This window comes from Cucurbita pepo, chromosome 18 (genome assembly GCF_057944985.1).
Source record: "Cucurbita pepo subsp. pepo isolate OVF chromosome 18, ASM5794498v1, whole genome shotgun sequence".
Taxonomy (NCBI): Eukaryota; Viridiplantae; Streptophyta; class Magnoliopsida; order Cucurbitales; family Cucurbitaceae; genus Cucurbita; species Cucurbita pepo.
Genome location: NC_141815.1, coordinates 3,560,569 through 3,575,186, shown reverse-complemented (window position 1 = coordinate 3,575,186; position 14,618 = coordinate 3,560,569).

Below are 14,618 nucleotides of genomic sequence, written 5' to 3'. Positions count from 1 at the left end.
TCGATCTTGCTTGTGAAGTGATTGGAATCTCAAACAAGTAAACAAGTATTCTTATCTTTAGATATTTGATGAACAAAGTAATCTGGATCTTACTTTCCCTTGGAGTGATTCTTTATCAGTAAGAGTGTGGCACATTTGGCCGGAAGATAAACATCGTGCCATAATGTTATGCGTGGAAAAGGAATAAAACGAAAACAATATGTTAGGCAGGATTTGAAGGTTGGTAGACCACGACTCGATAACCTGCATGTGACCTAGACCACCTGACTCGATACGATGCACCAACCAGCTTGTGCCACATGGATTTTAGGCAAGTAATATTTATATGGATCACTAGGATGAGCTAGCATTTGAGCATATCTTGCGTTTGCTGATTAAAATATGTATGAGTAGGATTCGGATCGAGCAATTTTGAATGAAAATAATAGGTATAATATGGAAATCATGAAAAAGCCCCTGGAATGAGAAATTGAGTTGTATACCTATTCTAATGGTTTTCATTGTATTAGAATGGAGGATGAGATATTGTAATTTGTGCTATGGGTGATTGATGAATGTTATCTCCCTATTGAGCTTGCTTGAATGTATGACTTATGATTTGTTTGCATTGGGTATTTGTGATTGATAGGAATATCTCCCTCATAGACATGTATGAACGAACATAATATGATTTTCGTGCTTTAGGTGATCAATAGAAATACCTCCCTAGCAAAACATGAATGAATGAACCAAGTTAAGATTAAGGCACTAGAGGTAGATCAATTTACATGTTGACCTAGGTCAGTACTTTTTCATTAGACCAAATACCCTAGGATTGTGAGCAGCGATCAGAGTTCAAGTTAAAAGTGCACTAGAGCTTGGATTAGCCCGAGGAGCTAACCCCCGAACATCCTAGAAACATAACGTGTAGACTAAACCACCTGGACACACCTAAGGACCTAGTAAACCTCTACGACATCTAAGCTTATCAAAACCTCGAGGCTAGTTGAGTTACTATTGAATGTAAGATAATAATTTAAATATTTGTTTGTCATATTTAAGCTAGTTTTAAATATATGAGTTAAGGTTATATTGTAACCCACATAAATTACCATATTCCACCATTAACTAGTCATTTTAATCCGGAGGTTATGGGTATTTCTCATTTACTAGCCCATTTAATTTGGGACTTGTGTATCTAATAGGTTAAGGTTGTAAGGCTATATAAAACCTTCTTTTCTTTGATTAGAGACATCTGATTTTGGAATTAAGAATAGAATTTCTATTTTAGCTTTGTTGAGAGCTAAGTTTTTCTTTTGCAAATTCTTGTGTTTAGAACTTGCATGATAGAGTCATTCAAGTGGTATTGATCAAACCTCTTGTGGAGTGATTCAAATCACAAGTTTAGAAACGAGTTTTCTTTACTCTTAATCTTGATCATCAAGGTAATCCGTTCCATACTTTCCCTTTGGTTGATTTCCATATCATTCAAGAAGTGCAATTATGACCCATATATGTATATTCAACAACTTCTCAGCAAGTGGGTGATCCATCTCTCGTTCACAATATTAGGTATCAAAGCCACGATGCCGAAATAAATGTCGTCACCACACAAAGTTTTCGAAGGAGATATAACGACGAGAAAAACCAGAAAGGAGAGGAATGTAACACTCCAATACCCATTACTCACGGAGAGTAACTACGTGTAACGTGAAGGCAAAAAAAAAAAAAAAAAAAAACAGGGGGCTAAGTCAACAGAGGGACAAAAATGTCATTTTTCTCCTCCAGCCCTAATAGGGGTTCAAGGAAGTCCCCATCAAATCTCTTGCAAAAGAAAAAGATAGTTAGAGAGAAAATTGAGACGAAACAGAAAAGAGTCATCGTGAAGTTCATCGGACCACCGTCGGAATCCACCTTCATACGAGACTTGTACAGGACTGAGAGGGTAGCGAGGCCGACGCTCCGTCAAGATCCAAGAACGATTCGTGAGGTAAGGTTCTGAACGACATTTTCATATATGAGTTTTTCCTATGTGAATCGAGTCCTAAAATGTTGATTTATTCACCTAGGAACAACTCTACACCCGATCTGCGAAGAAGTTTGGCCAAAATCTCAACCCGAAGGCGGAGATCTAAGGATCGTCCGAGAACGGTAAGCAAACTTCTGACGCTCTTAACTTGTCTGGTAGTTAAGCAAAAAAAATTACAAAAAAAAATACAAGGACGTAGCCCGTAACACGATCTAGAACCTTGTCGAAGAAATCATATCGATCTGAACTACAAATCAAAAGATATATAAATCAGAAATGGTACTCTATGTTACGGATTGCAGAGGACACAAAGAGAGAAAAAAAAAAGTCAACCAGCAAGCGGCGGAGGGCGGCGCGACAGGCACCGGACACACGTCGACCGTCAGCTGGAGCATCACAGCTCCAGTGAGACGATGACACGTGTCGCCTGCAAAGCCTGAGTCGAACCGCAAACTTGAGCCAAGCTAAGTCGAACCAGACTGGCTGAACTGCAACTGCGCAGAAGCTGCCGCGCATGGTAGGCGCGCGTGTGGCCTGCGACTGACGAACTTCCGCGCGCGTAGTCGGCGCACTGCTGGCGCGTGTGCACGCGTGAAACGACCGTTTTGGCCCGTTTTCCTTCTGTTTGCCTGATTGTTGTCCCAATTCTAGTTTTAATACTGTTTTTATGTGAATAGAGACCTAATTTAAGGAAACCAGTATTTTTGGACGCCTCACGGGCATAGAAACACTAGCGAAAAGGCACGCGTCAACCAGGTAAGTCACCACCCGGTATTTAGGAAGAAATACTTGTAGGATTTGCTTGGATTGCATGCATGCTAGTACCTTTGCCTTAGATTAGCTCTCCATGAATGAGATTAGTCAGATTGATTGTTATGAGTGTATTGGGTGAAATTATCTAAGTGTTGCTTGCTCGTATGCTTTAAGCTTCCGTCGTACGTATGCATGCTTTTAATTTATGTTGGAATTGTGTATTCCGCGTTTTGGGCGCTTGATGGATTAGTTCGTCCCATGGAGCGCGAACTTCGTGTTCTGGGTGCTTGATGGAGGCCACGCCCCGTTTAGTCGGCGTGCCTAGTTTGCATGAATTATATATTATGATGTTAGACGGTTGCATACACACTCTATTATTTGCTAGGGCCCATTTCTATGATAAGCCTAGGGAATTGTTGTTAGGAGCGATACGTCGCTCTAGCTAGACTTAACCTTCCCCTAGGAACTTAGCGGATTACCACGGCAACAAGGTACCTCAGGAGTGTTCATTGCTAGGGTGAGAACGGTATCTATAGCTTTGTGGGAGGACCAAGGGTTCCTGGTCAGTCCTTACTGCTCTTAGCCATTTCGCATGGGAAATGTGTCCCCACGTCGTACAACCCATTAGCTGTATGGGAATGGGTTGGGTCCCCCCCTCCCCCCACCATAGGGGGACTATATGGGCTTAGGGGTATTCAGCACACCCCTAGGCTAGATACCATGTGGTCCCAGATAGCCATGTAAAGGTAGTGCCTCATAGAGAGATATCGACCATATCAGCTTGGCGTAAGGAACCTCTAGGCGTCTAATAAAAGGATGATGAACCAGTGAAACCTAAGGGGCAAGCTCCAAGGGACTAAGATTAGAACCATATGTCCTAGAACCGAATTAGGAAACCGTGGGAACCTGTTAAGTTAGGGTGCGAAGAGAGCCTACAAGTAGATGGCTTACTGAGTATAATTTTTTATGCTCATCCTTGTTATGCTTTCTTTTTTCAAGAACGCGAGGCGTCGGTCAAGGATAGGCGTGATGGAGATGGGGATTGTCACAGAGGAATGGGTTGTCCTGGGGCGTCGGTCCAGTCTTTATTTTGTATTTGCATTCTTTCGAAATTTATTTCCAAACTGTTAAGTGTTCTGTTGGTTTTTCGTACAAAAACTTCATTGGAATTAAAGGATTTTCTCTATTTCATATTTAAATCACTTTGTGCGTTCGTGTGTTGTCATTAGTCACGATCCATAGTAAAATATTAGGTCCTAACAAATTTGGTATCAGAGCAGTCGGGTTATAGATCTTGTAGACATTTAGGATAGAGAGTCGTATCCTCTGTGACCTCGCTCATCAAACACATGCTGCTCATGACCTGACGTTCTCACGTGATGGAAACATAGTGACAAAAGTCAAGCTAGTATTTATAGAGTATACCATGACCTACTATGGCATTATAATCACACATTACTTAGGAGATGTGCTAAGAATGAATTGTAACCATAGTTCTTTTTCTGTTGTGATAGATAATGGCACCAAAGAGACGCGAACCATATGTTGGGCCCGGACCTAGAAGGGGAAGAAGAGAGTAAGTTCAGGACACTTCGGTTCCAACACTTGAAGTGGAACAACCTGAATTTCAAGAGGAGGTTGGGGATACGCCCCAAACTAGAGAGGGGACCGTACCACAGCCATCAAGAACAAAAAGACACCAAAGAAAGGCCAAGGCCCGAAGGCTGCTCGATACACCCCCTACTGCTCCCTTCTCCAAGGAGGTCCCATCGGTTCCAACCACTTGTACACCAGTCCCACTAAACCAGCCGTTAGCCATGCCCACAGCAGAGATGTTTCAGACGTTCATGATGACCTCGATGGAAAATTAGGCTCTGACGAACAAAATGATATAAACTATGATGCTAATCAGTCAGTAGAGCAAGAGGTCAAAGATTCAAGGACTATGAATGTGGAGTCCCGCTACTTCAGAGATTTCCAGAGGCATAAACTGCCTTCCTTTGACGGAGGCAAGGTGGATCCATTGCCCCTGAGAATTGGCTAGAGGCCATAGAAACGGCCTTCCATTTTATGAACTGCCCGCTAAAGTATTAAGTTCATTGATATGAACCAAGAGGCATCAATCATACAATATACTTCAATGAAGATGTGAAGAAAAGCTTGTCAAAATTATCAAAAGATGTTTCAATTCATGCTACATTAAAGAAGAAATGAAGTTTGATTGTTGAAAATTTTGGGTGGGTTACAATTTAGAATAATTTAGAGTTATTGTATTTTAAGACTTTTTATTTAATTTAGGTTACATTTACATAATGGCTAATTATGGTCATTAAGTATGAATGTTACAACTTTTGGTATGCCTTTAATAGTTTCATTTTGAGGCTATATAAAGTTATGTATGTTGTATTTGTAAGCAGACTTGGAAAATATAGTAAAAGAAGCATTTGTGCTTTTCTTTAGTCAATGGCTAAGTTTCTTTGCAATTCTATATAGTTTAGGTTGCATGTAGAATCATTCAAGCTCGACATGATCAATCTTGCTTGTGGAGTGATTCGAATCCCAATCAAGTGTTCTTGTCTTGAGATATTTGATCAAAGAATCATTCAAGCTAGACATGATCGATCTTGCTTGTGGAGTGATTTGAATCTCAAACAATATTCTTGTCTTGAGATATTCGATCAACAAGGTAATCCGAATCTTACTCCCCTTATAGTGATTCCTTATCTTATCATTCATTGTGGGACGTATATGCTGAAAGGAGAGGCGCACTTCTGGTGGAAGGGTGCTCAGAAGACCATTATACCACAAGGATTACCTGGTGTCAGTTTAAAGATGCTTGTCTCCACAAATATTACCCAATCACTACTAGAGTGAAAATGCAAACATCATTCCTCGAACTGAAATAAAGAGACAGGTCACTGGAGGAATATGACTTAGAGTTCAATAGGCTGGCAAGGTTTTCTCCAGTCTATGTTAGTTCTGATAAGTTGAAGGCTGAACGATTTATTGCTAGCCTGAGGGAGGAACTGAAGGGGAATTTGGCATCCCAGTCATCCTTTGTCTATGCAAAAGCCCTTCAAGTGGCGACCCTACTCGACGCGTCCTGCACCAACAAGCTACAGTTGGGAACAACACAATCACCCCACACTATAGCCCAGGGAAAGGGGACAGACTATAGCCACCCCAGAACTAGAAGACCGCCCCGTGGCCGCACTGATAAATGAAGAAGAGCCCCGGTACAGAACATGACCCTATGTCCTAACTATCGGCGTCCTCACACGGGGGAGTGCAGGGCAGAAACAGACGCCTGCTATTGATGCGACCAAGTAGGGCACTTTGCAGTGGATTGCCCTGAGAGGAACGATCAGCGTATCAACCGACCTGTAGTACAACATTAGAGGGGCCAAGGTGCTCAACATCAGCAAGGGCGAGTTGTAGCCCATGCAACAACAACCAGGCAAGTTGACCAGCCTGACGCAGTTGTCACAGGTACGCTACCCGTAGGCCATCTTGCTTTAGTATTGTTTGATTCGGGTCCAACACATTCGTTCGTATCTGAGGAGTTTGTAGAGCTAGCACACCTAGAGAAAGAACTTTTAGAGATTACCCTATCAGTGTCCACCCCTACTCACGAGCTGTTGTTAGCTACCCGTAGGGTTAAGGGAGGTGGTATAACAATAACAGGACGTGTCATCGAAGCTACGCTGATAGTGTTAAGCATGCAAGACTTCAATGTCATCTTGGGTATGGATTGGCTAGGTGGGAATTGCGTTTTGATAGATTGTGAGACTCGAATAGTGACTTTCAGGCTCCCGTCAGGGGATAACTTTACCTACAAGGGAGTCACTTCCAAAGGAGCCCCAAGCGTCATAACATCATTAAGGGCTAAGAAGTTGATTCGTAGTGGCACAAGTGCATTTCTAGCCAGCGTGACCTTAGACAATAGTAACAAACAAATAACCTCATTGGTACACATTGTCAGGAAGTTCGTAGATGTCTTTTTGAAGGATCTGCCAGGTTTGCCCCCAGCTAGGGAAGTCGATTTTGGGATCGATTTAGAACAAGGAACTGTGCTAAATTCTAAGGCACCTTACAGGATGGCACCTACAGAACTCAAGGAATTGAAGGAACGGTTACAGGAGTTGTTGGATAAGGGTTTCATCCGACCGAGTGTATCACCCTAGGGAGCCCCTATTCTGTTTGTCAAGAAGAAGGACGGGTCCATGCAGTTGTGTATTGATTACAGGGAACTAAACAAGGTCACCATAAAGAATAAGTACCCCTCCCAAGAATTGACGACCTGTTTGATCAGCTACAGGGAGCAACAGTCTTCTCCAAAATTGACTTAAGGTTGGGCTATCATCAGTTGAGGGTCAGAGAAGGGGATATACCCAAGACAACCTTCAGAAGTCGTTATGGACATTATGAGTTTCTCGTTATGTCCTTTGGCCTTACCAATGCATCAGCAGTTTTCATGGAACTAATGAACAGGGTGTTTAAGGAATTCTTAGACACTTTTGTCATAGTGTTCATCGACGACATTCTAGTATACTCTAAGTCTAAGGCAGATCATGAAGAACAACTAAGAAAAGTCTTGACAATACTAAGAGCCCAGCAGCTGTATGCCAAGTTCTCCAAGTGCGAGTTTTGGTTGTCTGAAGTAGCATTTCTGGGTCACGTGGTGTCAAGCAAGGGGATTGCAATGGACCCGGCTAAGATAAAAGTAGTGATGAGGTGGCCAAAGCTGACCACATTCACGGAGGTGAGGAGTTTTCTGGGGCTAGCTGGATATTACAGAAGGTTTGTCTAGGATTTCTCCAAAATTTCCTCAGCATTAACTCAGCTAACCAAGAAGGGCAAGCCCTTTTCTTGGACTCCATCCTGCGAACAGAGTTTCCAGGAACTCAAGGAGAGGTTGGTAACTGCACCAGTCCTTACAGTTCCAAACGGGTCAGGTAATCTCGTGGTTTACAGTGATGCTTCAGGGAAAGGTTTAGGGTGTGTGCTCATGCAGAAGGGTAAGGTGATAGCGTATGCTTCTCGACAATTGAAGGAATATGAATGAAACTACCCCACGCATGACCTCGAGTTAGCAGCAGTCGTGTTTGCTCCAAAAACGTGGTGGCATTACCTGTATGGGGAAAAAGTACAAGTCTTCACCAATCATAAGAGCCTCAAGTACTTGTTCACGTAGAAGGAGCTCAATATGAGACAAAGGTGATGGTTGAAACTGGTAAAGGATTATGACATAGAGATCCTATACCATCCAGGCATAGCCAACGTTGTAGCGGATGCATTGAGCAGGAAGGCTGTGCATACTTCTGCGATGATCACCACGGAGAAAAGACTACAAGATGAGATGAAGAGGGTTGGGAGAGACGTGGTGGTTAAAGGTGGTACTGCTCAGATGGCACAGTTGACCATACAGCCTACCCTACGAAAGAAAATTATCGACGCTCAAAGGTCTGATGAACACCTTAGTAAAGTGTGGAGTCAGACTGAGACAGAGAGATCAACAAGGTATTCTATCTCCTCAAATGAGGGTCTGCTGTGGTAAAACAGCCTATGCGTTCCCCGAGATGAGAGAATCTTAAAAGATATTATGATCGAAGCCCACGATACATCTTATACGTTCCACCCTGGAAGTACAAAGATGTATCAGGATCTGAAAAGATACTATTGTGGTCCAAAATGAAGAGGGGCATAGCAAATTTTGTAAGTCGTTGCTTGACCTGTCAGCAGGTGAAGGCCCCAAGGCAGCGCCCAGCAAGACTGCTACAACCCCTAAACGTTCCTCAGTGAAAATGGGAAGCAGTTTGTATGGATTTCATCTCGAGTTTGCCAAAGACAAAGCATGGTTTCAACGTCATCTAGGTAGTTGTAGACAGACTGACCAAGATGGCCCACTTCATACCAAGAAAGTCCACATATCGAGTGGATCGGTGGGCTCAGTTATATATCAAGAAGATAGTATGCCTGCACGGGGTACCAGTGTCTATAGTATCAGACCGGGACACCAGGTTCACCTCTCAGTTTTGGAAAAGTCTCCAGAAAGCACTAGGAACTTAGTTGAGGTTCAGTACAGCATTCCACCTCAAACGGACGGACAGACCGAAAGGCTGAACCAGATCTTAGAGGATATGTTTTGAGCCTATTCCTTATATTTCTCTGGGTGCTAGGACGAACATCTGCCTTTGATGGAGTTTGCCTACAATAATAGTTATCAAGCGACCATCCAGATGACCCTCTTTGAGGCACTGTATGGGCGTAGGTGTCGAACACCAGTGTTTTAGGAAGAGGTAGGCACACAGCAACTACTGGGATCAAAGTTGGTTCAGTTCACCAACGCAGCGGTGCAGAAAATCAAGCAGAGGATACTCATCGCATAGAGCCGACAGAAAAGCTATACAGATTTGCGTAGAAGGGACCTCAAATTTGGGGTGGGTAACCATGTGTTCCTGAAGGTAGCCCCTATGAGGGGGGTGTTGATGTTCGGAAAGAAGGGAAAATAAAGCCCAAGGTTCATAGGCCCCTTCGAGATTCTAGAAAGAGTTGGGGCTGTGACTTACAGAATTTCCCTACCACCAAACCTTGCCGCCGTGCACAATGTGTTCCACGTATCCATGCTGCAAAAGTACACTCCAGACCCTACTCATGTCATCGAGCATGAGATGCTTCCTCTTCGGGAAGATCTGTCTTACGAGGAGAAGCCTATCAGAACTTTGGCTCGAGACACTAGGCGATTGTGCAACAAAGATATTCCCTTGGTGAAGGTCTCATGGGGTAACCACCGTGAGGAAGAGGCAACCTGGGAACGAGAAGAGGACGTGAGGAGAGCTTATCCCGAACTCGTCCAAGAGATATCCACTTTCGAGGACGAAAGTTCCTAAGGAGGGGCGAGTTTGTAACGCAAAAAAAAAAAAAAAAAAAAAAAAACGAGGGGAATTAGTCAACAGAGGGACAAAAATGTCATTTTGCCCCTCCAGCCATAATAGGGGTTCAAGGAAAACCCCATCAAATCTCCTGCAAAAGAAAAAGAAAGTTATAGAGAAAATTAAGAGGAAACAGAAAAGAGTCGCCGTGAAGTTCATCGGACCACCGTCGGAATCCACCTTCAGACGAGGCTTGTACAAGGACTGAGAGGCTAGCGAGGCCGACACTCCATCAAGATCCAAGAACGATTCGTGAGGTAAGGTTCTAAACGACATTTTCATATCTAAGCTTCTCCTATGTGAATCGAGTCCTAAAATGTTGATTTATTCACCTAGGAACAACTCTACACTCGATCTGCGAAGAAGTTTGGCCAAAATCTCAACCCGAAGGCGGAGATCCAAGAATCGTCTGAGAACGGTAAGCGAATTACTGACGCTCTTAACTCGTCCAGTAGTTAAGCAAAAAAATTACGAAAAAATACCAGGACGTAGCCCGTAACACGATCTAGAACCTTGCCGAAGAAATCATATCGATCCGAACTACGATCAAAAGATATGAAAATCGAAAATGAGACTTTGTGTTACGGATAACAGAGGATAGAGAGAGAGAAAAAAAAAAGGTCGGCCAGCGAGCGGTGGAGGGCGACGCGACAGGCGCCGGACGCGTCGACCGTCGACTAGAGCAACACAGCTCCAGTGAGACAACGACACATATCGCCTATAAAGCCCAAGCCGAACCGCAAACTTGAGCCAAGTCGAGTCGAATCAGATCGGCCGACCCACGACTGCGCAGAAGCTGCCGCGCATGGTAGGTGCGCGTGTGGCCTGCGACTGGCGCACTTCCGCACGCGTGAAACGGCCGTTTTGGCCCGTTTTCCCTCTATTTGCCCGATTGTTGTCCCGCTTCCAGTTCTAATACTGTTTTTATGTGAATAGGGACCTAATTTAAGGAAATCAGTATTTTTGGACGCCTCACAGGCATAGAAACGCTAGCGAAAAGGCACTCGTCAACTAGGTAAGTCACCACTCGGTATTTAGGAAGAAATACTTGTAGGATTCGCTTGGATTGCATGCATGCTAGTACCTTTGCCTTAGATTAGCTCTCCATGAATGAGATTAGTCAGATTGATTATTATGAGTGTATTGGGTGAAATTATCTGAGTGTTGCTTGCTCGTATGCTTTAAGCTTCCGTCGTACGTATGCATGCATTTAATTTATGTTGGAATTGTGTATTCCGCATTCCGGGCGCTTGATGGATGAGTTCGTCCCATTGAGCGCGAACTTCGTGTTCTGGGTGCTTGATGGAGGCCATTTCCCCGTTGAGTCGACGTGCCTAGTTTGCATGAATTATATATTTTGATGTTAGAAGACGGTTGCATCCAGACTCTGTTAGGAACTTAGCGGATTACCACGACAACAAGGTACCTCACGAGTGTTCATTGCTAGGGTGAGAACGGTATCTATAGCTTCGTGGGAGGACCAAGGGTTCCTGACCAGTTCTTACTACTCTTAGCCATTTCGCATGGGAAATGTGTCCCCACATCGTACAGCCCATTAGCTGCATGGGAACGGGTTGGGTCGTGCCCCCCATAGGGGAACTATATGGGCTTAGGGGTATTGAGCACACCCCTAGGCTAGATACCATGTAGTCCCAAATAGACTTGTAGAGATAGCGCCTCATAGAGAGATACCGACCATATCAGCTTGGCGTAAGGAACCTCTAGGCGTCTAATGAAAGGACGATGAACCGGTGAAACCCAAGGGGCAAGCTCTAAGGGACTAAAATTAGAACCAGATGTCCTAGAACCGAATTAGGAAACCTTGGGAACCTGTTAAGTTAGGATGCGAAGAGAGCCTACAAATAGGTGGCTTACTGAGTATAATTTCTTACGCTCATCCTTGCTATGTTTTCCTTTTTCAGGAGAGCGAGGCGTCGATTCAGGGCGGGCATGATGGAGACAGGGATTGTCATAGAGGAATGGGTTGTCCCGGGACGTCAGTCCAGTCTTTATTTTGTATTTGCATTCTTTCGAAATTTATTTCCAACCTGTTAAGTGTTCTAATGGTTTGTCGTGCAAAAACTTTATTAAAATGAAAGGATTTTTTCTATTTCATATTTAAATCACTTTGTGCATTCGTGTGTTGTCATTAGTCACGGTCCATAGTAAAACTATCATAAATGTCTACAGTACCTATAACCCAAAGGGGGGTGGATTGTGATGTCCCATATTGGTTGGGGAGGATAACAAATCACCCTTTATAAGGGTGTGGAAACCTTCCTCTAGCAGACGCGTTTTAAAGCCTTGAGAGGAAACCCGAAAGGAAAAGCCCAAAGAGGACAATATCTACTAGCGGTGGATTTGGGCTGTTACAAATGGTATCAAAGCCAGACACCGGACAATGTCCCAGCCTTCTCGCTGTTCCCCGAAGGGGGGTAGACACGAGGCGGGGGCCAGTAAGGACACTGGGCTCTAAAGGGGGGGGGTGGATTTGGTGGTGGTAGTCCCACATTGATTGGAGAAGGAACGAGTGCCAGCGAGGACGCTGGGCCCCAAAAGGGGTGGAATGTGATGTCCCACATTGGTTGGGAAAGAGAACAAATAACCCTTTATAAGGGTGTGGAAACCTTCCTCTAGAAGACGCATTTCAAAGCCTTGAGGGGAAGCCCGTAAGGGAAAGCCCAAAGAGAACAATATCTGCTAGCAGTGGATCTGGGTTGTTTCAAATTTTAATTTGGGGGCGGTCCCACATCGATTGGAGGAAGGAAAGAGTGCCAGCGAGGACGCTGGGCCCTGAAGGGGAGTGAATTGTGATGTCCCACATTGGTCGGGGAGGAGAACAAATCACCCTTTATAAAGGGAAGCCCGAAAGGGAAAGCCAAAGAGGACAATATTTGCTAGCGGTGGGCCTGGGTCGTTATAAATGGTATCGGTTTCCCCTCAAGGGAAAGCCCAAAGAGGACAATATCTGCTAGCGGTGGATCTGGGCTGTTACAAATTTGGATTTGGGAGCGGTCCCACATCGATTGGAGGAAGGAAAGAGTGCTAGCGAGGACGCTGAGCCCCGAAGGGGGGTGGATTGTGATGTCCCACATTGGTTGGGGAGGAGAACAAAACACCCTTTATAAGGGTGTGGAAACCTTCCTCTAGCAGACGTGTTTCAAAGCCTTGAGGGGAAGCCCGAAAGGGAAAGCCAAGCCCGAAAGGGAAAGCCCAAAGAGGACAATATTTGCTAGCAGTGATCTGGCTGTTACAAATTTTGATTTGGGGGCGGTCCCACATCCTTTGGAGGAAGGAAAGAGTGCCAGCGAAAACGCTGGGCCCCGAAGGGGGGTGGATTGTGATGTCTCACATTGGTTGGGGAGGAGAACAAAAGGGAAAGCCGACGCTGGCCCCGAAGGGGGGTGGATTGTGATGTCTCACATTGGTTGGGGAGGAGAACAAAAGGGAAAGCCGACGTTGGCCCCGAAGGGGGGTGGATTGTGATGTCTCACATTGGTTGGGGAGGAGAACAAAAGGGAAAGCCGACGCTGGCCCCGAAGGGGGGTGGATTGTGATGTCTCACATTGGTTGGGGAGGAGAACAAAAGGGAAAGCCGACGCTGGCCCCGAAGGGGGGTGGATTGTGATGTCCCACATTGGTTGGAGAGGAGAACAAACCACCATTTGTAAGGGTGTGGAAACCTTCCCCTAGCAGACGCGTTTTAAAGCCTTGAGGGGAAAGCCCAAAGAGGACAATATCTGCTAGCGGTGGGCTTGGGTCGTTATAAATGGTATCAGTTTCTCCTGGATTGTGATGTCTCACATTGGTTGGGGAGGAGAACAAAAGGGAAAGCCGACGCTGGCTCCGAAGGGGGGTGGATTGTGATGTCCCATATTGGTTGGAGAGGAGAACAAACCACCATTTGTAAGGGTGTGGAAACCTTCCCCTAGCAGACGCGTTTTAAAGCCTTGAGGGGAAAGCCCAAAGAGGACAATATCTGCTAGCGGTGGGCTTGGGTCGTTATAAATGGTATCAGTTTCCCCTCAAGGAAAAGCCCAAAGAGAACAATATCTGCAAGCGGTGGATCTGGTGGATCTGGGCTGTTACAAATTTGGATTTGGGAGCGGTCCCACATCGTTTGGAGGAAGGAAAGAGTGCCAGCGAGGACGTTGGGCCCCAAAGAGGGGTGGATTGTGATGTCCCACATTGGTTGGGGAGGAGAACAAACCACCATTTGTAAGGGTGTGGAAACCTTCCCCTAGTAGACGCGTTTTAAAGCCTTGAGGGGAAAGCCCGAAAGGGAAAGCCCAAAGAGGACAATATTTGCTAGCGGTGGGCCTGGGTCGTTATAAATGGTATCAGTTTCCCCTCAAGGGAAAGCCCAAAAAGAACAATATCTACTAGCGGTGGATCTGGGCTGTTACAAATTTTGATTTGGGAGCGGTCCCACATCGATTGGAGGAAGGAAAGAGTGCCAGCGAGGACGCTGGGCCCCAAAGAGGGGTGGATTGTGATGTCCCACATTGGTTGGGGAGGAGAACAATCCACCATTTGTAAGGGTGTGAAAACCTTCCCCTAGCAGACGCGTTTTAAAGCCTTGAGGGGAAAGCTCGAAAGGGAAAGCCCAAAGAGGACAATATCTGCTAGCGGTGAGCCTAGGTCGTTATAAATGGTATCAGTTTCCCCTCAAGGGAAAGCCCAAAGAGGACAATATCTGCTAGCGGTGGATATGGGTTGTTACAAATTTGGATTTGGGAGCGGTCCCACATCGATTGGAGGAAGAAAAGAGTGCCAGCGAGGACGCTGGGCCCCAAAGAGGGGTGGATTGTGATGTCCCACATTGGTTGGGGAGGAGAACAAACCACCATTTGTAAGGGTGTGGAAACCTTCTCCTAGCAGACGCGTTTTAAAGCCTTGAGGGGAAAGCCCGAAAGGGAAAGTCC